We start from the raw sequence: 24,612 nt of genomic DNA, 5'->3' as shown, positions 1-24,612 counted from the left end.
AAAGTTCAATACATTTCCCACTTCAACATCTTATAGCTTGTCAAAGGCAGAACCAGGTCGAATACTCCAATTTTTGGATTTCACGCTTCTTTCTATGTTTGCTGGAGTGAAAATTGTTGCTTTCCCACCATAACATTTAGTTATATTTACACCTGATAGTAATAGAAAACCCCATCACACTGACTTAAACAGAGTTTTATTTTTCTTACATAATAAAGAATCCAAAGGTATGCATCTATAGAAGTTGTTTCAGGGGCTCAGTGATACCAGTTTGACTTGATCTTGTTGACTTTCACTCTTGGTCAGAGGATGATTGCTACAAGAAGACTCTCGAGGAAAATTTGTAAATAGGATAAATCAGGACAAAAGGAGTGAAAACACCAAAAACCTTTGCTTATAGTTTATCAAATAAGTTTGCCTGGGAGGAAGCATATTGTAAATTCTAGCCCCTATAGTAGAACCAGGCAAAGAAAGTGAGCTGGGTTTGATGTGGTGTGGATCTACCTACAGTATCTGTCTCTCCTACCCAGCAGCTAGTTTTATTTTGTAAGTTTTCCTCTATAACCCCATTGTCTCAAGAGAAGTTGACCATTTTCTTAAATCTCTAAGTGTCCCTGATGGTCTGACAGTATTTTGTTCTCTTGTCTGCAGCAGGTTGAGTGACTCTGGCCTAAGCCAACCATCACATGACTATCCACTTTTACAGAGATTAAAATTCACATTGGCATTAAATTGTTTTCTCCTTTTTTTGGTTTTTAGTTTTGGGGTACATGTGCAGGAAATGCAGGTTTGTTACTAGGTAAACGTATGCTGTAGTGGTTTACTGCACCTATCCACCCATCACTTAGGTATTAAGCCCAGCATGCATTAACCAGCCTTTCTAATACTCTCCCTCCCACCACCCTACCCTGCAACAGGCCCCAGTATGTGTTGTTCCCCGCCCCCATGTCCATGTGATCCCATCATTCAGCTCCCATGTATAAGTGAGAAAATGTGGTGTTTGGTTTTCTGTTCCTGCGTTAGTTTGTTGAGGGTAAAGGCTTCCAGTTTCATCCATGTCCCTTCAAAGGACATTATCTCATTCTTTTTTATGCCTGAATACTATTCCATGGTATATAATATTCCATGGTATATATATTCCATGGCAATATTCCATAATATTCCATAGTTAAAGAAAATGGTACCACATTTTCTTTGGTACCACATTTTCTTTAACCAGTCTATCATTGATGGACATTTGGGTTGATTTCATCCCCTTGCTATTGTGAATAGTGCTGCAATGAACATGTGTGTTCATATATCTTTGTAATGTTATAATATATATTCTTTTTGGAATATATCCAGTAATGAGATTGCTGGGTCAAATGGTATTTCTTGTTCTAGCTCTTTGAGGAATCACGACATCTTCTTCCACAATTTGAACTAATTTAAGTTCCCACCACAGTGTAAAAACAATACTATTTCTCCACAACCTCACCACCATCTGTTGTTTATTGACTTTTTAATAAACGCCATTCTGACTGGCATGAGATGGCATCTCATTGTGGTTTTGATTTGCATTTGTCTGATGATCAGTGATCTTGAGCTTTTTTTCATATGTTTGTCAACTGCACCAAAGTCTTCTTTTGAGACGTGTCTATTCATATTCTTTGCCTACTTTTTAACGGGATTTTTTTTTCTTGCAAATTTTTTGGAGTTCCTTGTAGATACTGGGTATTAGACCTTTGTTGGATGGATAGATTGTGAAGATTTTATCCCAATCTGTTGGTTGCCTGTTCACTCTGATGATCGTTTCTTTTGCTGTACAGAAGTTCTTTAGTTTAATTAGATCCCATTTGTCAATGTTTGCTTTTGTTGAAATTGCTTTTGGCAATTTCATCATGAGCATTTTACCAATCTTCCTCCAATACCTATCAAGGTATTTTTCTGTATCTTCATGAAAATGAACTCCCTCTGCTTTGAACCTACCATGAGAGTCAGTCATTATTTCTCTGCATGGATTCAGGCTAATGGGTCAATATCTTTATTTGCTACTCTCTGAGACTAAAATTGTATTTGGAGAGGAGTAGAACCAGGACAATTGTGTGATAAATCAGCAAAACATTATAAATCACTGCCTTCTCATGTCCTACATTGAAACATGGTTATATAAGCTATCTCCTTTATTTTAAGCTAACTTGAATTTTCTATTACTTGTAGTTAAACACACCTATCTGACACATTAAGAAGCACAATTAGAAAAATATGGACACAAATAATTGAACTTTCTGTTCAAAATAAAAATGCTAAGAACCCAGTATATAAAGCAGTGTCTAGATTCCAGAGGGGATCACCACAAGATACCAACATTTGGGGGGATCTTATTTCAGTATGTAGATAAGAGTATAAATTATTAAAGAAGATAAAAACACAAACTATAAGGTGAACAAGATTGTTTTTAGGGTCAATAAAATGAAGGAGCAATGAAAATTGTGAGGACTATTTATAATGAGGCAGAATTTGCATATAAATTCTGAGTAGACTATTGTCAGATACAGCTGGATTGAGGAAGAAAGCACATTCTAGTAGGAAAAAAAATAGCCAGCAAAGGCATGAGGACCACCGATATGGGAGCTTATTTGTGGAGTAGCCACTATTCAATTTTTCAGAAGTTTAGTGCACATGAGGAAAAGTAAGAATTTATAGCTTAAAATTAAAGAATTCAATAAATTGTAGGGCAGCCTTGGAAGCTTTTGAATAAGGGAGCTTTGATTTGAAAATACCGCTCTGACAGTAATATTTGGGATAATCTGGATAGGGGGAGTTCAGGAGACTATTTCCATATTGCAGGTGAAAGTTAATGTGATTATAGGAAACCGGTTGATTTCTGATCCAGTGTGCTTTCCACTTATTCACACAGCCACAAAATCAGTATGCAAAGCAAGGGACTTCCAAAAGGTTGAGGCTCTGTTGTCTATAAAATTGTATGCTAGGATTTTTGTGTGTGTGTGTGTGTGTGTGTGTGTGTGTGTGTGTGTGTTTTAGCTGCAAGTAATAAAATGGACTCTGCTTACTGCAAGATGAGTTGACCGCATGGGCATTTGAGTATGTCAGAGAATCAAATGGATAGTTGCAAAATTGCACATCACCAATGATAGGAACCTGGACTACTCTGGAATGTTGACCAACGTCCATATCCCTCTGATGTTCAGCCATCAGAGGAAACATCACCTACATCTTGTTCTAATCATTCTCTTCTCAAGATTCAGATTTTTCATAGAGTATATCTGTCCTTCCTCACTGGATGCCATAGCCCTGTGAGAGCATTCGCAGCAAGTTAATGTTATCAAAACAAAGTGGGACAGAGAGAAACAAAGTAGTCAGATGAAAACAGTATTTGTGGTACATTCTTTTCCTAAGAAAGTAAGTTCTTTGAGAAGAGATATATTTACCCTTTATTCCAGATACTGCCAAACCTTATTGGAACCTTAGCACAAAGTAATGCACCAGACAACAGACAATATCAATATCAAATATTCCTGAGCTACAAAGTGGAAAAAATAGAAATGATTTAACACTGTTTTTTCAAGGACAAAGACATAATTTTTCAAAACCAAACGTAATTCTTTTTTTTTAAATTCTTCTCTCCTCATGTTTAAAATAGTATGCTTTAAATATAAAGTTATGTACTAACATAAATCACCATGCCACTCCCCATTTGTCAAAAATAACACTATGTAGCAGGAGGTTTAGAAAAAATTGTAGTTTTAGTCATTTCTGAAATAACCAGAGACCAAAGGAGAATTTATATATATATATATATATAAAACTTGGACATTTTATAAGTACATCTGCCAAATTTTAAAGATGTAGGATTGGAAGGCACTTGCATTCCAATTTTGTTTCCATAAAAATATATTCAGCTGGACGTGGTGGCTCACGCCTGTAATCCCAGCACTTTGAGAGACCGAGGCAGGTGGATCACGAGGTCAGGGGATGGAGAACATCTTGGCTAACATGGTGAGACCCTGTCTCTACAAAAATACAAAAAAATTAGCCAGGCGTGGTGGCATACACCTGTGGTTCCAGCTACATGGGAGGCTGAGGCAGGAGAATCGCTTGAACCCTGGAGGCAGAGATTGCAGTAAGCCGAGATCGCACCACTGCACTCCAGCCTGGGCGAAAGAGGGAGACTCTGTCTCAAAAAAAAAAAAAAAAAAAAAAATTCACATAGCACATTGATATTGAATCAACATGTATTCTAAGGTAATATTTTAAAAAATTAAAGGAGCTCCTGACCTCAGTGTATACTAGGGAGTTCCGTTACAACCTTTACGTGTAATGCAAATTTGCTTATGCATTTTTGGGATCGTCAGCAGAAAATAATATCTATGACTATTGTTAGTAGAAATCATGACTTTCAATTAAAACAATTAATGGTGTTAATACACATAGTTTTTGTGGTTGAATTGTGCCCCCTGCCCCACCCACCCATTATATTGAAGCCCTTTCCTCAGTGCTTCCTCACACATCCTAAGTGCCTCAGAATGTGATGTTATTTGGAGATAGGCTCATTACAGAGGTAATAAAAAGGGGTCGTTAGTGTTGGCCTTAATCCAATATGACTGATGTCCTTATGAAAAGGGAAAATTTAGACACAGAAACAAACATACAAAGAGAGAAGATGATGTGAAAACATAGAGAGAGAATGCTCTGTGAAAACAGGATTGCAATGATGCATCTACTAGCCGAGGAATGCCAAAGACCTCCAGCAAATGCCCAGAACCTGGAAAGAGGCAAAGTATATCCCAGACAGATTTCAAAGGAAACGTGGCCCTCACCAAATGTTGATTGTAGACGTCCAGCCTCCAGAGAGTGGGAAAATACATTTCTGTTGTTTTAAGCCTTGCAGTCTGCTGATACTTTGTTCCAGCCTTAGGTAACTAGTGGGTAGCATATTTGGAAAGCCAATATTCCTGTATGCTGGCCATGTTATTATAATGAAGAACAAACCAAATTGATTCAACATGTCTTTTAATTGTATCTTGTTAATTGATTTTTATTTTCTACGTTGCTAACCTTGACCATCTTGTTATTCATCATTTGCTGAAACAAAAAGCAAGCCTAGAGTATCAGGAACACATTTATTTCTCTATTGCAGTCCTGCAGGTTAGAATCAGCTGATCTTTGCTGGGCTTAACTCAGCTCAATTGACTCTGTTTCAGACTTGTTCTCCATTTTTCTCATTCCAAAACAAAAACTAAAATATGTAGATACTCCCTTGATACACGCTTTTTTTTTTATAGTACATGAAAAAGATATGGATAGAAACATCTTCTACCTTTTAGAAATTCTGATCTGAACGGCAAGTTTTACCCTCATTAAATTGCATGGGAAAATCTCAGCACCCATGGGATGGAGATATATATCTCCACAGCTTACTCAGAGGCACTGTCAGTGCTTGGGGATATGATTCTGTTATGTAGAGAGATAAGAATTATTGGAAACAATATTCCAATTCACCTACTTGGTCAGGAATATATACTTTCCTCAGATACACAAAATGTTCTCAACTCCTTACCAAAATAACCCAAGGCGCTTTGGACATCAGACACATAGTCAAATCAGCATGATCTACATCCTGTTCAAATCTGGCTCCCATTGTTGCAGATGACTAGAGTACGTTATCTGCTTGCCACAACCCAGTATAATGGAAGAGAATCAACATGCCCATTCAAAATGGGGGAGAACTGAAGGCAAAAAGCCGTCCCTGATACATAGGTGTTCAGAAATACCACTGGGAAAAATGTTATGAGGGCCTGGTACTTTGTGAATAAAGAATATATATTGATCAAATGCCGGTTTTATGTCAGGGACCTCATGAATCCTAATCTCGTGTACTCTGAATTATTACTCTCTTTCTGCGAGGTTCCGTTTTTTCCATTTCCTTTTCTTCTACATCTAAATGAGTGATGGAGAAAACGTATGTTATAAGGTGAGAAGGTGGGAAACCTTATCAGCTATTTTTTAGCCTGTAAAAAGTTGGAACCACTGCCAGGCACAGTGGCTCAGGCCTGCAATCCTAACACTTTGGGAGGCCGAGGCTGCCAGATCACTTGAGGCCAGGAGTTCCAGACCAGCCTGGCCATAACAGCAAAACCCCATCTCTACTGAAAATACAAAACTTAGCTGAGTATGGTGGTACATGCCTGTACTCCTAGCTACTAGGAAGGCTGAGGCAAGAGAATCACTTGAACCTGGGAGGCGGAGGTTGCAGTGAGCCATGAGCACACCACTGCACTCCAGCCTGGGCAATAGACCAAGACTCCGTCTCAAAAAAAAAAAAATGTTGAAGGCAAAGGTGATTTTAAATATCAGTCACCAACAGCTATCATCTCTTCTAGTCCAGGCTGGGATTGTGTGTGTGTGTGTGTGTGTGTGTGTGTGTGTGTGTGTGTGTGTTTGTATTTCATTATAGTAAGTTTTGAAATTGGGACATATGAGTTTTCCTTATAAAAATAAATTTGGAGCACTGATCTTAATTCAGCAATCTTGCTATTTTTTATTTCAAATAATATATCAATAGACATATTTTTTAACATATACAATAAAACTATCTGAAAATGTTAATTAGGTGTGTTTACGTTTTTATTTTCACTTATTTGCTGATCTTTCAGTGCATGTCCTTTCCAGATTAAAGGCAAATCTCATTCCTAATTTGCTAAGCTGTTAAATTTTATAATATATATTGAATATCATCAAGTGGTTTTACCGCATCTATTGACATTATAATAAAATTTTTGCCCTTTACTCTTTTAATATGAGAATTATACTGACCAATGTTTAAATGCTAACATAAACATGTTTCATTGCACAAACAAACACACCTTGGTTGTGACATACAAGACTGTTTCTATATTGGAAGCTTACCATCTGGTAATATTTTGTTTAGCATTGTTGCATCTCTGTTTTTGAGCTTATCCCTTGACTTTCTTGTAACATTCTTGTCATATTTTGGTATAAAAAATACTAGCCTCATGCAAGCAATTGGAATGTTCCTCTTTTCCTTAATATGTGGCAAAATTTTTGCAAAATATAACTCTTATTTCCTATATTAGTAGATACAAATGTATGAGCATTCACTTTTAAGGGATGGAATTTTCCCTTAAGGGAATTTTCCATCCCTTAAAAGTGAATGCTCATACATTTGTATCTACTAATACATACACATTTGTATTTGTATCTACTAATGTATTTGTATCTACTAATGTATACACATTTTAAAAGTTTAATTTATGCTTTTAATGATTAATCCTTTGAAATCCAGTTAGCAAATATTTTTTCTCAAGTTTCATGTTAAGGAAGTAAGAAATAATATGACAACACTATTGACTTGTTTACGAACTGAAACTGATTGAGATAGCAATTATTCAGGATCATCTGAATAATTTGTTTCTAACAGTTTTCATAATAAGTATTTGCCAGGTGACAAATGTACAGCAGCATGTTTGACTACTATTTTATTTAGAAAGTAACATACAATGGGCTGGTCTTAAACTCAGGGAAGAGGGTATATATCTTCAAGTGGAGAGCTTTGATTGAACTGGGCCTCTCTGTATTGACACACTTATATTTTAAACAACATCAAGGGATTCTAAATAGCCATTCGTGATCTGTGTATACTGATCTTAAGCAGTTCTAACTTACTTGGCATAAATCTGCATGGGATATTATTATCACATCAAGGCTTATCTAGATGGAATAATTGATTGCCATAGCAACATCATCCACATATGATAGTTGCAATGAAAGAGATAGTAGGAAGAATGAGAAAGACTGCCAAACGTTTTTTTAGCATTAAAAATATATATATAACCATGGAATGGGGTGATGTTTTCACAAAATCCAATTACTTTTTCTTATTAAAAAGGCTTCATTGTCACTGTAGGCATCTATAACTCAAGCATATAGGAATATTTGTGTCTTGTGTGTTATTTGTAGTTCATAAATTAGGGGACATGAACACACACATGCACACACACACATATACACACATTTGTTTCTAAGAAGATTCCAAACCCTATATTTTATGCTTAAGAACAAAAGAAACTAACATACTGGTGGAAATTTCTGTAAATTACAGTGAAAAACATTTGTAAACTGGATCCATCCAGAAACACCATAAACACAAATATACACTCTAAAAACATTAAGGGACATTAATATATTTCATTAGTAAACATGCTGGCAAATGGGAACTACAACCTGAACCACAGTTACCTCCTGTACTAAAATTGGGAGAGCATCACTCCACCACGTTTCCCAAAGACTTGACAATGGTTTCAAACTGAAAAGAAGCACTCCAGAATTTGTAGATAGTAGGCTTATAAAACTGTCTAATACTATGTTAGAAATCAGAACGAAAGTTTTGATGCAATCATATTATAAAAGTAATTCATTTTTTCATGTTTCAACAATTGCTGGGTGTAATAGCTTATTATCTATTTAGTTTCTAATTTTACATTCATTCAACACATCTGAATTTTGCACTTATCTTTTGTTCAGTCCCTTTTCTTCTGTTTTAAAAATAAAAGAACATATACACATATATACAAAACAACAACAAAAATCTTTATTTAGTATTCCTTTATTGTATATGGAATACAAAATTGGATCTAACATGACTAAAAAAGATATCACAGTTGAAGGATATTGCATATACCTTTTTTAGGATGATGTGTTAATAATTGTATTATAAAAATAATCTGTATGTATTTTTACCAAATTATTTATCCTCCAGTAAACATGAAACTTCAAGAGAACATACCCAATTTTAGATGCAAAAAAATGCCTTTCAATAAACACTCTAAATATATAATGAAGAAACACATTCTGAAATTAAAGAATTTTTGAATAATTGTTAGTAATTTACTTGAGTATTTTAGAAGCTAATATATAGTTTATTTAAATTAACATTGAAAAGTGGCAATAAATGAATTTAATTATTCAACTAAAAGAAAATTGTACATAGTAGAAAAAGTAGTTTTAATTATGCAATATACTAAAGATAACAGCAAGTATATATCTGGTTCCAGACAAATATTTTTCTTCTAAAGAATATTATTAAATATAGTATTCTTTGATGGTAGTTTGTATTTCTGTGGGGTTGGTGGTGATATCCCCTTTATCATTTTTTATTGCATTTATTTGATTCTTCTCTCTTTTCTTCTTTTTTAGTCTTGCTAGTGGTCTATCAATTTTGTTGATCTTTTCAAAACACCAGCTCCTGGATTCATTGATTTTTTGGAGGGTTTTTTGTGTCTCTATCTCCTTCAGTTCTGCTCTGATCTTAGTTATTTCTTGCCTTCTGCTACCTTTTGAATGTGTTTGCTCTTGCTTCTCTAATTCTTTTAATTGTGATGCTAGGGTGTCAATTTTAGACCTTTCCTGCACATCTATGCAAATAAACTAGAAAACCTAGAAGAAATGGATAATTTCCTGGACACTTACACTCTCTCAAGACTAAACCAGGAAGAAGTTGAATCCCTGAATAGACCAATAACAGGCTCTGAAATTGAGGCAATAATTAATAGCCTACCAACCAAAAAAAGTCCAGGACCAGACGAATTCACAGCCAAATTCTACCAGAGGTACAGAAGGAACTGGTACCATTCCTTCTGAAACTATTCCAATCAATAGAAGAAGAGGGAATCCTCCCTAACTCTTTTTATGAGGCCAACATCATCCTGATACCAAAGCCTGGCAGAGACACAACAAAAATAAAACAATTTTAGACCAATATCCCTGATGAACATCGATGCAAAAATCCTCAATAAAATACTGGCAAACAGAATCTAGCAGCACATCAAAAAGCTTATCCACCATGATCAAGTGGGCTTCATCCCTGGGATGCAAGGTTGGTTCAACATATGCAAATCAATAAACGTAATCCAACATATTACCAGAACCAAAGACAAAAACCACATGATTATCTCAATAGATGCAGAAAAGGCCTTTGACAAAATTCAACAGCGCTTCATGCTAAAAATGCTCAATAAATTCAGTATTGCTGGAACGTATCTCAAAATAATAAGAGCTATTTATGACAAACCCACAGCCAATATCATACTGAATGGGCAAAAACTGGAAAAATTCCCTTTGAAAACTGGCACAAGACAGGGATGCCCTCTATCACCACTCCTATTCAATATAGTGTTGGAAGTTCTGGCTAGGGCAGTCAGGAAGAGAAAGAAATCAAGGGTATTCAGTTAGGAAAAGAAGAAGTCAAATTGTCCCTGTTTGCAGATGACATGATTGTATATTTAGAAAACCCCATTGTCTCAGCCCAAAATCTCCTTAAGCTGATAAGCAACTTCAGCAAAGTCTCAGGATACAAAATTAATGTGCAAAAATCACAAGCATTCTTATACACCAGTAACAGACAAACAGAGAGCCAAATCAGGAATGAACTTCCATTCACAATTGCTTCAAAGAGAATAAAATACCTAGGAATCCAACTTACAAGGGATGTGAAGGACCTCTTCAAGGAGAACTACAAACCACTGCTCAGTGGAATAAAAGAGGATGCAAACAAATGGAAGAACATACCATGCTCATGGATAGGAAGAATCAATATCATGAAAATGACCATACTGCCCAAGGTAATCTATAGATTCAATGCCATCCCTATTATGCTACCAATGACTTTCGTCACAAAATTGGAAAAAATTGCTTTAAAGTTCATATGGAAACAAAAAAGAGCACACATTGCCAAGACAATCCTAAGTCAAAAGAACAAAGCTGGAGGCATCACACTACCTGACTTCAAACTACTACAAGGCTACAGTACCCAAAACAGCATGGTACTGGTACCAAAACAGAGATATAGACCAGTGGAACAGAACAGAGTCCTCAGAAATAATACCACACATCTACAGCCATCTGATCTTTGACAAACCTCAGAAAAACAAGAAATGGGGAAAAGATTCCCTATTTAATAAATGGTGCTGGGAAAATTGGCTAGTCATAAGTAGAAAGCTGAAATTGGATCCATTCCTTACTCCTTATACAAAAATTAATTCAAGATGGATTAGAGACTTAAATGTTAGACCTAAAACCATAAAAATCCTAGAAGAAAACCTAGGTAATACCATTCAGGACATAGGCATGGGCAAAGACTTCATGTCTAAAACACCAAAAGCAATGGCAACAAAAGCCAAAATTTACAAATGGGATCTAATTAAACTAAAGAGCTTCTGCACAGCAAAAGAAACTACCATCAGTGTGAACAGGCAACCTACAGAATGGGAGAAAGTTTTTTCAATTACTCATCTGACAAAGGGCTAATATCCAGAACCTACAAAGAACTCAAACAAATTTACAAGAAAAAAACAAACAATCCCATCAAAAAGTGGGCAAAGGATATGAATTGACATTTCTCAAAAGAAGACATGCATACAGCCAACAGGTACATGAAAAAATGCTCATCATCACTGGCCATCAGAGAAATGCAAGTCAAAACCACAATGAGATACCATCTCACACCAGTTAGAATGGCAATCATTAAAAAGTCAGGAAACAACAGGTGCCAGAGAGGATGTGGAGAAATAGGAACACTTTTACACTGTTGGTGGGATTGTAAACTAGTTCAACCATTGTGGAAAACAGTGTGGTGATTCCTCAAGGATCTAGAACTAGAAATATCATATGACCCAGCCATCCCATTACTGGGTATATACCTAAAGGATTATAAATCATGCTGCTATAAAGACACATGCACACATATGTTTATTGCGGCACTATTCACAATAGCAAAGACTTGGAATCAACCCAAATGTCCATCAGTGACAGACTGGATTAAGAAAATGTGGCACATATACACCATGGAATACTATGCAGCCATAACAAAGGATGAGTTCGTGTCCTTTGTAAGGACATGGATGCATCTGGAAACCATCATTCTCAGCAAACTATCACAAGAACAGAAAACCAAACACCTCATGTTCTCACTCATAGGTGGGAATTGAACAATGAGATCACTTGGACTCTGGAAGGGGGACATCACACACCAGGGCCTATCATGGGGAGGGGGTGGGGGGAGGGATGGCATTGGGAGTTAATACCTGATATAAATGACGAGTTGATGGGTGCTGACGAGTTGATGGGTGCAGCACACCAACATGGCAGAAGTATACATATGTAACAAACCTGCACGTTGTGCACATGTACCCTAGAACTTAAAGTATAATAAAAAAAGAATATTAATAAATAAATGAGCCTTTGTCATTTTAAGCCAAAATTAAGATTGATATAGGATTTTAAGAGGACATTTACAGTCAAAATTTTTAAGCTCCTTCTCTTCTAGATACAGGACTATATTAATCACTATGCATATTAAGGTAAAAAATAACTTCTTTTATGTAGAGAGTACGGCAACTGATTTGAGAGATTGCCACCAATATACTCCTACTGAGACTAATACATTTTAGTTATTTTCTATAGAACAACATTAAAAAAGATTGAAATCTGTTGTAGCCTAGCAACAACAGAATAGAATATTGAAGTTAATCAGAGAGAAGAAAATAATACTTTCTATGTAATTATCTAGTAATGACAGAGGTAGGGCAGAGGAAATTATTATGTGTCATGTAATGCTCTTTTGAATAAATGTTAAAACAGATAAAATTTACTTTACTATAAAATGTGAATTATGAGACTACATATTGAATAGAGTTGTTTTAATTAAATCTCATTATTCTTATCTTTTCTCATCTCTCAATCCCCAATTATTAAAAATGCACATAGCAACAGGGCATAATGTAATAATTTTAATCCAACTGACTGTTACCCTCAATTAAGTTATACAAAATTTGGCACTTAGAAATTATTCACCTATTTACCTTGATACAGTCCTGAACAAATATAACTATGGCAAGAGTGATATAAATTTATTGCAGAAGAAATTAAATTTGGAGGATAATTAATAATTAAAAAATTAAAATATTGTGACAAGGTATTTTTATTTATTACATATAGAAGATATAAGAATTTGAGAGAAGAATAAAGACTGCTTCACCAAACATCCTTGGCTCATACATCAGAAAGTTCAACTATACAGATAGTAATTTAGTTGTTCAGTGAACAAGTTGAAACATCCGACATTGAATAAAAGTTTCTCTGAATTCAAATCTAGTAGTTTATTATATGTAGTGCATTTTGTCTTTTTCACCTCTTTTTAATTACCTTAGATAGAACATTGAGTAGTACCCTGAAGGTGGAAATAGTATATGAGATACACAGTTCAGTGGCTCTTACCTCAGGTTATGATCACAGACTCCCTTATGGAATGCATTGAATCACAACTGATTCACATAGCAAACGTGAGCATTGAATCACATAGCAAAAACTATGCTCAGAAATAGATGTATCAAATGTGATTAACATAAGAATGTCACTCTTTGTTTAATGTAATCATTTACTATGACTTAATGAGAGTTTTCAAGTGAATCAAATTATGTAATAATCATAACTACCTACAATAATAGAAAATAAAGCTAAGAATTTGCAAACAAAGTTAAAACAAAATTAATTCAACTTCAACTTTTCATCTATGAGAGTAATTGGTTGGTACTAGACTTACCATATTTTCTTGAATAGCTGTTAAACTGGGGGCAAAGAAGGTGAGGCAACATTTTCAGATACTAGGTAAATAGCTGTAAGAGGGTCATCATCCTTGAGAGAAAGGAAATACACAAAAAACACCCAATATACGCAGGCACTCTGACCAAGAATAATGTTCCTATTGCAGACAGAGAGGAGGCCTCGATCCACATGTGGACAGCCAGGGTTGCCGGAACCACTGAATGGGAGAGAGGACCAGCTCCATGGCCCATGAGCTGTGCAGTCATGCAAACCCCACACTCAGAAGGGCTCACATTTAGACCAATCCTCTACTGCTACAGTCTTGAAATTCTCAACACCTTCATCTTTGAACTTGGGTTTCACAATTGAGTCCTAATGGGACCACAGTGCATGTATGTGAGGCGAGGTGAGACTTGCACACGCATGTCTGCTGTTCCTTGCTGCACTACTCACAGAGTGTTTGTGGTGGAATACAGAATTCCAGTTAGCTCAGAAGGCGTGGTGTTCAATGGAATCCCAGGGAATGCACCATCAGCCTGTCACATCTGTGACTGAGTAGGTGGCAACTGTGGGAGTTCATGTTTTCTGTTCCAACTAGGGCCTGCTTCAAACACAAAAAGAAGGCAATGACGTTATAAGGAACCATATCGTATCCCTTCTTATTCATCTTACCTCCACGTTTAACCAAACACTCATATTGAAAATGATGACATGAAAGGAAAGGGAAAGGTTGGTCACTTTGTAACCTTCTCCTTTCGATTGTTTCCAACCAATAAGTAAGCCTAAGGTCAAGAGTGCTGACAGAAATGCAGATATCAGCAAATTAAATGTTCTACAAAGCTGAGTTTGTTTTTTGCAATGTTTCCATTGTTGGTAAGAATGAAACACATATGTGTGTATGAGCTATAGAATGAAAATTGTGTGATTTTGATGATTTTACATATGAGTTAAATGCCTTTATGTCTGCTTTTTAAAAAGTGACTTTTCACAATATAAAGGTGAATAATGAAATAAATGATAATAGCTACATTTTGAGATATGTTAGATAGCAAATTAAAACTCTATGACGAATCCAGAGACTAGAAATCATTGAAGAAAGTAAAAAGCTTGTGTTTTACTATCTTCAGTGAAATTTTCTTCCTGTTTTTAAATAGGGGATCCTGTGTATCATTTTGCACTAAACTCCACAATTATTTAGTTGGCCAGACTGGTAGGAGAGGAAAAATAAAGAGATTAGAAGGAGAGACTGCCAGAAAGGCTGAAAATTGAGCTGCAAATACACAGAATGTGATGTCATGAGGTTTAGCAGAGAACAATTTTCTGTGGCTTAGAGAGGAACATGAAGCAAAACACTAAGAAACATTAGGTTCTGGCATAGTAAAGGGATACTAAGAACAAAGACATCTTGTTAACATTGCTGGCATTTGTGAGACACATGAAAAGCCAGAACAGGATTTACTCTGTAGGAGCAAATGCTATTCCTGTATATAATAAAAGCAAAGAAGAATGTAAGAGTTCCAAACTTATTTTGTCAGATCACAACATAGCCCAGATACCAAAACATGAAAAAGAAAAATTGCACATTAATAATATATTTTATGAGCGTAAATCTATGTGCTCAACAAAGAATTAACAAATATGGCAAAATCAAAACAATAGTAATAATATATCACAACCCATTAAAATTTCTGCCAAGAATATAACTAGCTTAACATTAAAATATCAATAAATTAGTGTTTATCAAATTGGAGAGAATAAAGAAGAAAAATTATATGATCATCTGGATACACAAAGAGCAAGCATTTGATAAAATTCAACTTCCATTCATGAAAAAATATTCTCAGAATATTAGCTGTCAAAGGGAGTTATTCTACCTGATAAAGATCCTAAAAAAAAATACTTCTAACTAACATCATGATAAATTAAATAATCTATTGGTAGTTTTCCTTCTAAATACAATAAAAACAAGGATATCTGCTCTCACCACTCCCATTAAGCATTGTTTGCAGAATCTCAAATACTGTTTGAGAACTTAACAAAAGGCATAAGGTATACAAAGTGAAGATTAAACTGTTTGTATTCATATATGACATGACTTTCTATTAAATCCTAAAGAATATAAAAAACCTTACTGGAATTACCAATAACTTAAGCAAGTTTAAAAGGTAGAAAATGATACATAAAGATTAACTGTATTTCTGTACACAGTTGACCCTTGAACAAGGCAAGGGTTATGGATGGTGACCTCCACATAGTCAGAAATTTACCTATAACTTTTGACTCCCCCAGAACTTAACTACCGGTAACCTGCTGTTGGCCAGAAACATTACCGATAATATAAACAATGAATTAACATGTATTTTGCATATTATACATACTGTATTCTTACGATAAAGTAAGCAAGAGGAAATACAATGTTATTAAGAAAATCCTCAGGAAGAGAAAATATATTTACTGTTCATTAAGTGAAAGTTAATCATCATAAATGTTCTTCATCCTCATCAACTTCACATTGAGTAGGCTAAAGAGGAAAAAGAAGAGAGGAGTTGGTTTTATTGTCTCAGGGGTGGCAGAGTCAGAATAAAATTCATGTGCAAGTGGAGTTGCATGGTTCAAACCCATGTTGTTCAAGGGTCAACTGTACTAGCCACATTAAAATAGAAAATAATATTTGCTGAAATAAGCTGATGCTCTACTTAAATATAACCAAGATCATTAAAAATGTACATAAGAAACCAAAATAACTAGAATACTTTGAAATTCTAAAAAAAAAACAATTTGGAAAAATATCTCTCGGGGGCGGAGCAAGATGGCCGAATATGAACAACTCCAGTCTCCAACTCCCAGCCCGAACAACACAGAAGACCGGTGATTTCTGCATTTTCAACTGAGGTACTGGGTTCATCTCACTAGGGAGTGCCCGACAATCGGTGCTGATCAGCTGCTGCAGCCCAACCAGCGAGAGCTGAAGCAGGGCGAGGCATCGCCTCACCTGGGAAGCGCAAGGGGGAAGGGAATCCCTTTTCCTAGCCAGGGGAACTGAGACACACAACACCTGGAAAATCGGGTAACTCCCACCCCAATACTGCGCTTTAAGGCAACGGGCACACCAGGAGATTATATCCCACACCTGGCCGGGAGGGTCCCACATACACGGAACCTCCCTCACTGCTACCACAGCAGTCTGTGATCTACCAGCAAGGCAGCAGCAAGGCTGGGGGTGGGGCGCCCGCTATTGCTGAGACTTAAGTAGGTAAACAAAGCCGCTGGGAAGCTCAAACTGGGTGGAGCTCACAGCAGCTCAAGGAAACCTGCCTGTCTCTGTAGACTCCACCTCTGGGGACAGGACACAGTAAACAATAACAAACGCAGCAGAAACCTCTGCAGACGCAAACAACTCTGTCTGACAGCTTTGAAGAGAGCAGTGGATCTCCCAACACGGAGGTTGAGATCTGAGAAGGGACAGACTGCCTGTTCAAGTGGGTCCCTGACCCCTGAGTAGCCTAACTGGGAGACATCTCCCACTAGGGGCAGTCTGACACCCCACACCTCACAGGGTGGAGTACCCCCCTGAGAGGAAGCTTCCAAAGCAAGAACCAGACAGGTACACTCACTGTTCAGCAATATTCTATCTTCTGCAGCCTCTGCTGCTGACACCCAGGCAAACAGGGTCTGGAGTGGACCTCAAGCAATCTCCAACAGACCTACAGCTGAGGGTACTGACTGTTAGAAGGAAAACTATCAAACAGGAAGGACACCTACACCAAAACCCCATCAGTAAATCACCATCATCAAAGACCAGAGGCAGATAAAACCACAAAATGGGGAAAAAGCAAGGCAGAAAAGCTGAAAATTCAAAAAATAAGAGCACATCTCCCCCAGCAAAGGAGCGCAGCTCATCGCCAGCAACGGATCAAAGCTGGACGGAGAATGACTTTGACGAGATGAGAGAAGAAGGCTTCAGTCCATCAAACTTCTCAGAGCTAAAGGAGGAACTACGTACCCAGCACAAACAAACTAAAAATCTTGAAAAAAAAGTGGAAGAATTGATGGCTAGAGTAATTAATGCAGAGAAGGTCATAAACGAAATGAAAGAGATGAAAACCATGACACGAGAAATACGTGACAAATGCACAAGCTTCAGTAACCGACTCGATCAACTGGAAGAAAGAGTATCAGCGATTGAGGATCAAATGAATGAAATGAAGCAAGAAGAGAAACCAAAAGAAAAAAGAAGAAAAAGAAATGAACAAAGCCTGCAAGAAGTATGGGATTATGTAAAAAGACCAAATCTACGTCTGATTGGGGTGCCTGAAAGTGAGGGGGAAAATGGAACCAAGTTGGAAAACACTCTTCAGGATATCATCCAGGAGAACTTCCCCAACCTAGTAGGGCAGGCCAACATTCAAATCCAGGAAATACAGAGAACGCCACAAAGATACTCCTCAAGAAGAGCAACTCCAAGACACATAATTGCCAGATTCACCAAAGTTGAAATGAAAGAAAAAATCTTAAGGGCAGCCAGAGAGAAAGGTCGGGTTACCCACAAAGGGAACCCCATCAGACTAACAGCAGATCTCTCGGCAGAAACTCTACAAGCCAGAAGAGAGTGGGGGCCAATATTCAACATTCTTAAAGAAAAGAATTTTCAACCCAGAATTTCATATCCAGCCAAACTAAGTTTCATAAGTGAAGGAGAAATAAAATCCTTTACAGATAAGCAAATGCTTAGAGATTTTGTCACCACTAGGCCTGCCTTACAAGAGACCCTGAAGGAAGCACTAAACATGGAAAGGAACAACCGGTACCAGCCATTGCAAAAACATGCCAAAATGTAAAGACCATCAAGGCTAGGAAGAAACTGCATCAACTAATGAGCAAAATAACCAGTTAATATCATAATGGCAGGATCAAGTTCACACATAACAATCTTAACCTTAAATGTAAATGGACTAAATGCTCCAATTAAAAGACACAGACTGGCAAACTGGATAAAGAGTCAAGACCCATCAGTCTGCTGTATTCAGGAGACCCATCTCACACGCAGAGACATACATAGGCTCAAAATAAAGGGATGGAGGAAGATTTACCAAGCAAATGGAGAACAAAATAAAGCAGGGGTTGCAATACTATTCTCTGATAAAACAGACTTTAACCATCAAAGATCAAAAGAGACAAAGAAGGCCATTACATAATGGTAAACGGATCAATTCAACAGGAAGAGCTAACTATCCTAAATATATATGCACCCAATACAGGAGCACCCAGATTCATAAAGCAAGTCCTTCGAGACTTACAAAGAGACTTAGACTCCCATACAATAATAATGGGAGACTTCAACACTCCACTGTCAACATTAGACAGATCAACGAGACAGAAAATTAACAAGGATATCCAGGAATTGAATTCATCTCTGCAGCAAGCAGACCTAATAGACATCTATAGAACTCTCCACCCCAAATCAACAGAATATACATTCTTCTCAGCACCACATCGCACTTACTCCAAAATTGACCACATAAGTGGAAGTAAAGCACTCCTCAGCAAATGTACAAGAACAGAAATTATAACAAACTGTCTCACAGACCACAGTGCAATCAAACTAGAACTCAGGACTAAGAAACTCAATCAAAACCGCTCAACTACATGGAAACTGAACAACCTGCTCCTGAATGACTACTGGGTACATAACGAAATGAAGGCAGAAATAAAGATGTTCTTTGAAACCAATGAGAACAAAGATACAACATACCAGAATCTCTGGGACACATTTAAAGCAGTGTGTAGAGGGAAATTTATAGCACTAAATGCCCACAAGAGAAAGCAGGAAAGATCTAAAATTGACACTCTAACATCACAATTAAAAGAACTAGAGAGGCAAGAGCAAACACATTCGAAAGCTAGCAGAAGGCAAGAAATAACTAAGATCAGAGCAGAACTGAAGGAGATAGAAACACAAAAAACCCTCCAAAAAATCAATGAATCCAGGAATTGGTTTTTTGAAAAGATCAACAAAATTGACAGACCGTTAGCAAGACTAATAAAGAAGAAAAGAGAGAAGAATCAAATAGATGCAATAAAAAATGATAAAGGGGATATCACCACCGACCCCACAGAAATACAAACTACCATCAGAGAATACTATGAACACCTCTATGCAAATAAACTGGAAAATCTAGAAGAAATGGATAATTTCCTGGACACTTGCACTCTTCCAAGACTAAACCAGGAAGAAGTTGAATCCCTGAATAGACCAATAGCAGGCTCTGAAATTGAGGCAATAATTAGTAGCCTACCAATCAAAAAAAGTCCAGGACCAGATGGATTCACAGCCGAATTCTACCAGAGGTACAAGGAGGAGCTCGTACCATTCCTTCTGAAACTATTCCAATCAATAGAAAAAGAGGGAATCCTCCCTAACTCATTTTATGAGGCCAACATCATCCTGATACCAAAGCCTGGCAGAGACACACAAAAAAAAGAGAATTTTAGACCAATATCCCTGATGAACATCGATGCAAAAATCCTCAATAAAACACTGGCAAACCGGATTCAGCAGCACATCAAAAAGCTTATCCACCATGATCAAGTGGGCTTCATCCCTGGGATGCAAGGCTGGTTCAACATTCGCAAATCAATAAACGTAATCCAGCATATAAACAGAACCAAAGACAAGAACCACATGATTATCTCAATAGATGCAGAAAAGGCTTTTGACAAAATTCAACAGCCCTTCATGCCAAAAACGCTTAATAAATTCGGTATTGATGGAACGTACCTCAAAATAATAAGAGCTATTTATGACAAACCCACAGCCAATATCATACTGAATGGACAAAAACTGGAAAAATTCCCTTTGAAAACTGGCACAAGACAGGGATGCCCTCTCTCACCACTCCTATTCAACATAGAGTTGGAAGTTCTGGCTAGGGCAATCAGGCAAGAGAAAGAAATCAAGGGTATTCAGTTAGGAAAAGAAGAAGTCAAATTGTACCTCTTTGCAGATGACATAATTGTATATTTAGAAAATCCCATTGTCTCAGCCCAAAATCTCCTTAAGCTGATAAGCAACTTCAGCAAAGTCTCAGGATACAAAATTAATGTGCAAAAATCACAAGCATTCTTATACACCAGTAACAGACAAACAGAGAGCCAAATCAGGAATGAACTTCCATTCACAATTGCTTCAAAGAGAATAAAATACCTAGGAATCCAACTTACAAGGGATGTAAAGGACCTCTTCAAGGAGAACTACAAACCACTGCTCAGTGGAATAAAAGAGGATGCAAACAAATGGAAGAACATACCATGCTCATGGATAGGAAGAATCAATATCGTGAAAATGACCATACTGCCCAAAGTTATTTATAGATTCAATGCCATCCCCATCAAGCTACCAATGAGTTTCTTCACAGAATTGGAAAAAACTGCTTTAAAGTTCATATGGAAACAAAAAAGAGCCCGCATCTCCAATACAATCCTAAGTCAAAAGAACAAAGCTGGAGGCATCACGCTACCTGACTTCAAACTATACTACAAGGCTACAGTAACCAAAACAGCATGGTACTGGTACCAAAACAGAGATATAGACCAATGGAACAGAACAGAGTCCTCAGAAATAATACCACACATCTACAGCCATCTGATCTTTGACAAACCTGAGAGAAACAAGAAATGGGGAAAAGATTCCCTATTTAATAAATGGTGCTGGGAAAATTGGCTAGCCATAAGTAGAAAGCTGAAACTGGATCCTTTCCTTACTCCTTATACGAAAATTAATTCAAGATGGATTAGAGACTTAAATGTTAGACCTAATACCATAAAAATCCTAGAGGAAAACCTAGGTAGTACCATTCAGGAAATAGGCATGGGCAAAGACTTCATGTCTAAAACACCAAAAGCAACGGCAGCAAAAGCCAAAATTGACAAATGGGATCTAATTAAACTAAAGAGCTTCTGCACAGCAAAAGAAACTACCATCAGAGTGAACAGGCAACCTACAGAATGGGAGAAAAGTTTTGCAATCTACTCATCTGACAAAGGGCTAATATCCAGAACCTACAAAGAACTCAAACAAATTTACAAGAAAAAAACAAACAACCCCATTAAAAAGTGGGCAAAGTATATAAACAGACATTTCTCAAAAGAAGACATTCTTACAGCCAACAGACATATGAGAAAATGCTCATCATCACTGGCCATCAGAGAAATGCAAATCAAAACCACAATGAGATACCATCTCACACCAGTTAGAATGGCGATCATTAAAAAGTCAGGAAACAACAGGTGCTGGAGAGGATGTGGAGAAATAGGAACACTTTTACACTGTTGGTGGGATTGTAAACTAGTTCAACCATTATGGAAAACAGTGTGGTGATTCCTCAAGGATCTAGAACTAGATGTACCATATGACTCAGCCATCCCATTACTGGGTATATACCCAAAGGATTATAAATCATGCTGCTATAAAGACACATGCACATGTATGTTAATTGCGGCACTATTCACAATAGCAAAGACTTGGAATCAACCCAAATGTCCATCAGTGACAGACTGGATTAAGAAAATGTGGCACATATACACCATGGAATACTATGCAGCCATCAAAAAGGATGAGTTTGTGTCCTTTGTAGGGACATGGATGCAGCTGGAAACCATCATTCTTAGCAAACTATCACAAGAACAGAAAACCAAACACCACATGTTCTCACTCATAGGTGGGAACTGAACAATGAGATCACTTGGACTCGGGAAGGGGAACATCACACACTGGGGCCTATCATGGGGAGGGGGGAGGGGGAAGGGATTGCATTGGGAGTTACACCTGATGTAAATGACGAGTTGATGGGTGCTGATGAGTTGATGGCTGCAGCACACCAACATGGCACAAGTATACATATGTAACAAACCTGCACATTATGCATATGTACCCTAGAACTCAAAGTATAATAATTAAAAAATATATATATCTCTATCTGATTTCAAGATGTAACATGTAGCTTTATTTACTATAGTAAATAATACTATGAACTATGTGGTGCGACTGGCACATTAGTCAATGGAAAAGAATAGAACATAGAGAATAGAGCATGTGGAAATAGCCCCACACAAGTATGACCAACATATAACTAAGATGCAAAAGCACTATAGTCGATGAAGGATACTCTTTCAATAAACGATGCTATAATCAGGCAAAAATAGAACCTGGGCTTAAACTACATAGCATCCTCAAATATTAACTCAAGACAGACTATGGACTTAAATTAAAAAGATAAAACTCTAAAAGTTTTTTTAAAAGAAGAAAATTAGATAAGGACCTAGGACTCGATAAGAAGTACTTATTTTGGCAAAAAAAATCAATAAACTGGACATAATGAATATTAAAAATTTTGTTCTACAAAGTACCCTGTTAAAAAGCTAAAAAGACAAGCAGCAGCCTGGGAGAAAATATTTTCAAACCATATATCTGAGAAACGTTTTATATCTATAGTTCATAAAGAGCTCTTGCAACTCAATAGCCAAAAGACAACTAGAAATGAATTAACTAGAAATGAACAGAACATTTCACCAAAGAGAATATATGGATGGGAAATAAGCACATGAAAAAATGTTCAACATTACTAGGCATTAGGCGATTGAAAATATGGACCACTGTATTGTATCATTAGACACCCATTAGAACAGATACGATAAAAATGAATGGCAATACCACGGGCTGGCAAGGTGATGTGAAAAAAGTGATTCACTGATACACTGCTGATAGGTATGTAAAACAGTGTGGCCACTTTGAAAAATGGTTTGGTCAGTTTTGTTTGCTTGTTTGTTTTATGAATATTGACCTCACACTTGTCATACAACCCAGAAATATCATACCTGGAAATTTATTCTATGAAAATGAAGACGTATTGCACACAAAACTTTACGCAATTGTTCCTGGTAATTTTATTTTTTATTTGTTTATTTATTATTATTATTATACTTTAAGTTCTAGGGTACATGTGCATAACGTGCAGGTTTGTTACATATGTATACTTGGGCCAGGTAGTTTTATTTTTAATAGTGAAAAGCTTGAAACAAGTAAAATATCTCTATTACATGAATAGTTAAATTTGATAGCTTTTAGGAGCATTAAGCTGAATAATCAACAACAACAAAACCCAAAGTGTGCATACCACTGACATAACTGTATGATACCACTGAAATAACATTCTCAAAATGACAAAATTAGAGAGATGCTTCACATCATCTCAGTCCAAAAGCTTCTTAAGCTGTTAAGTAACTTCAGCAAAGTCTCAGCATACAAAATAAATGTGAAAAAACCACAAGCATTCCTATGCACCAATAATGGGCAACCAGAGAGCCAAATCATGAATGAACTTCCATTCACAATAACTACAAAGAGAATAAATACCTAGGAATTCAACTAACAAGGGAAGTGGAGGACCTTTTCAAAGCCATCTACAAACCACTGCTCAAGGAAATAAGAGAAGACACAAACAAATGGAAAAAAATCCATGCTCATGGATAGGAAGAGTCAATTTCAGTACAGGAAATCAGAATCAATATTAGGATAAGATAACATGGATAAAAATAATCAATGTCATGAAAATGGCCATACTGTACCTGTATCCCTAGAACTTAAAATACAACTAAATTAAATTAAAAGAAAAGAAAAAACACAATAACCAAAATGAGAAGCTCAGGAGGTGGGTTCAGGAACATAATGAATGAGACAGAAGAATGAATCAGTGAACTGAAAGATGGAGCAATAGATATTACCCAATCTGAACAAAAGAGAGAACATACACTTCAAAATAAATAAACAAATGTAAAGACAGAACAACAGGCACTTATAAAACTGTAACTGAAGATAAAACCTTTGTGTCTTTGGAGTCACAGGAGAGGAGAAAGATGGCAGGAATGAAAAATGATGATAAAATAATGACTGAAAACTCCACAAATTTGGCAAGTGACATAAACATGAAGATTCAC

This window comes from Macaca nemestrina, chromosome 8 (genome assembly GCF_043159975.1).
Source record: "Macaca nemestrina isolate mMacNem1 chromosome 8, mMacNem.hap1, whole genome shotgun sequence".
In the NCBI taxonomy this organism is placed as follows: domain Eukaryota; kingdom Metazoa; phylum Chordata; class Mammalia; order Primates; family Cercopithecidae; genus Macaca; species Macaca nemestrina.
This window is presented reverse-complemented; position numbering follows the sequence as displayed.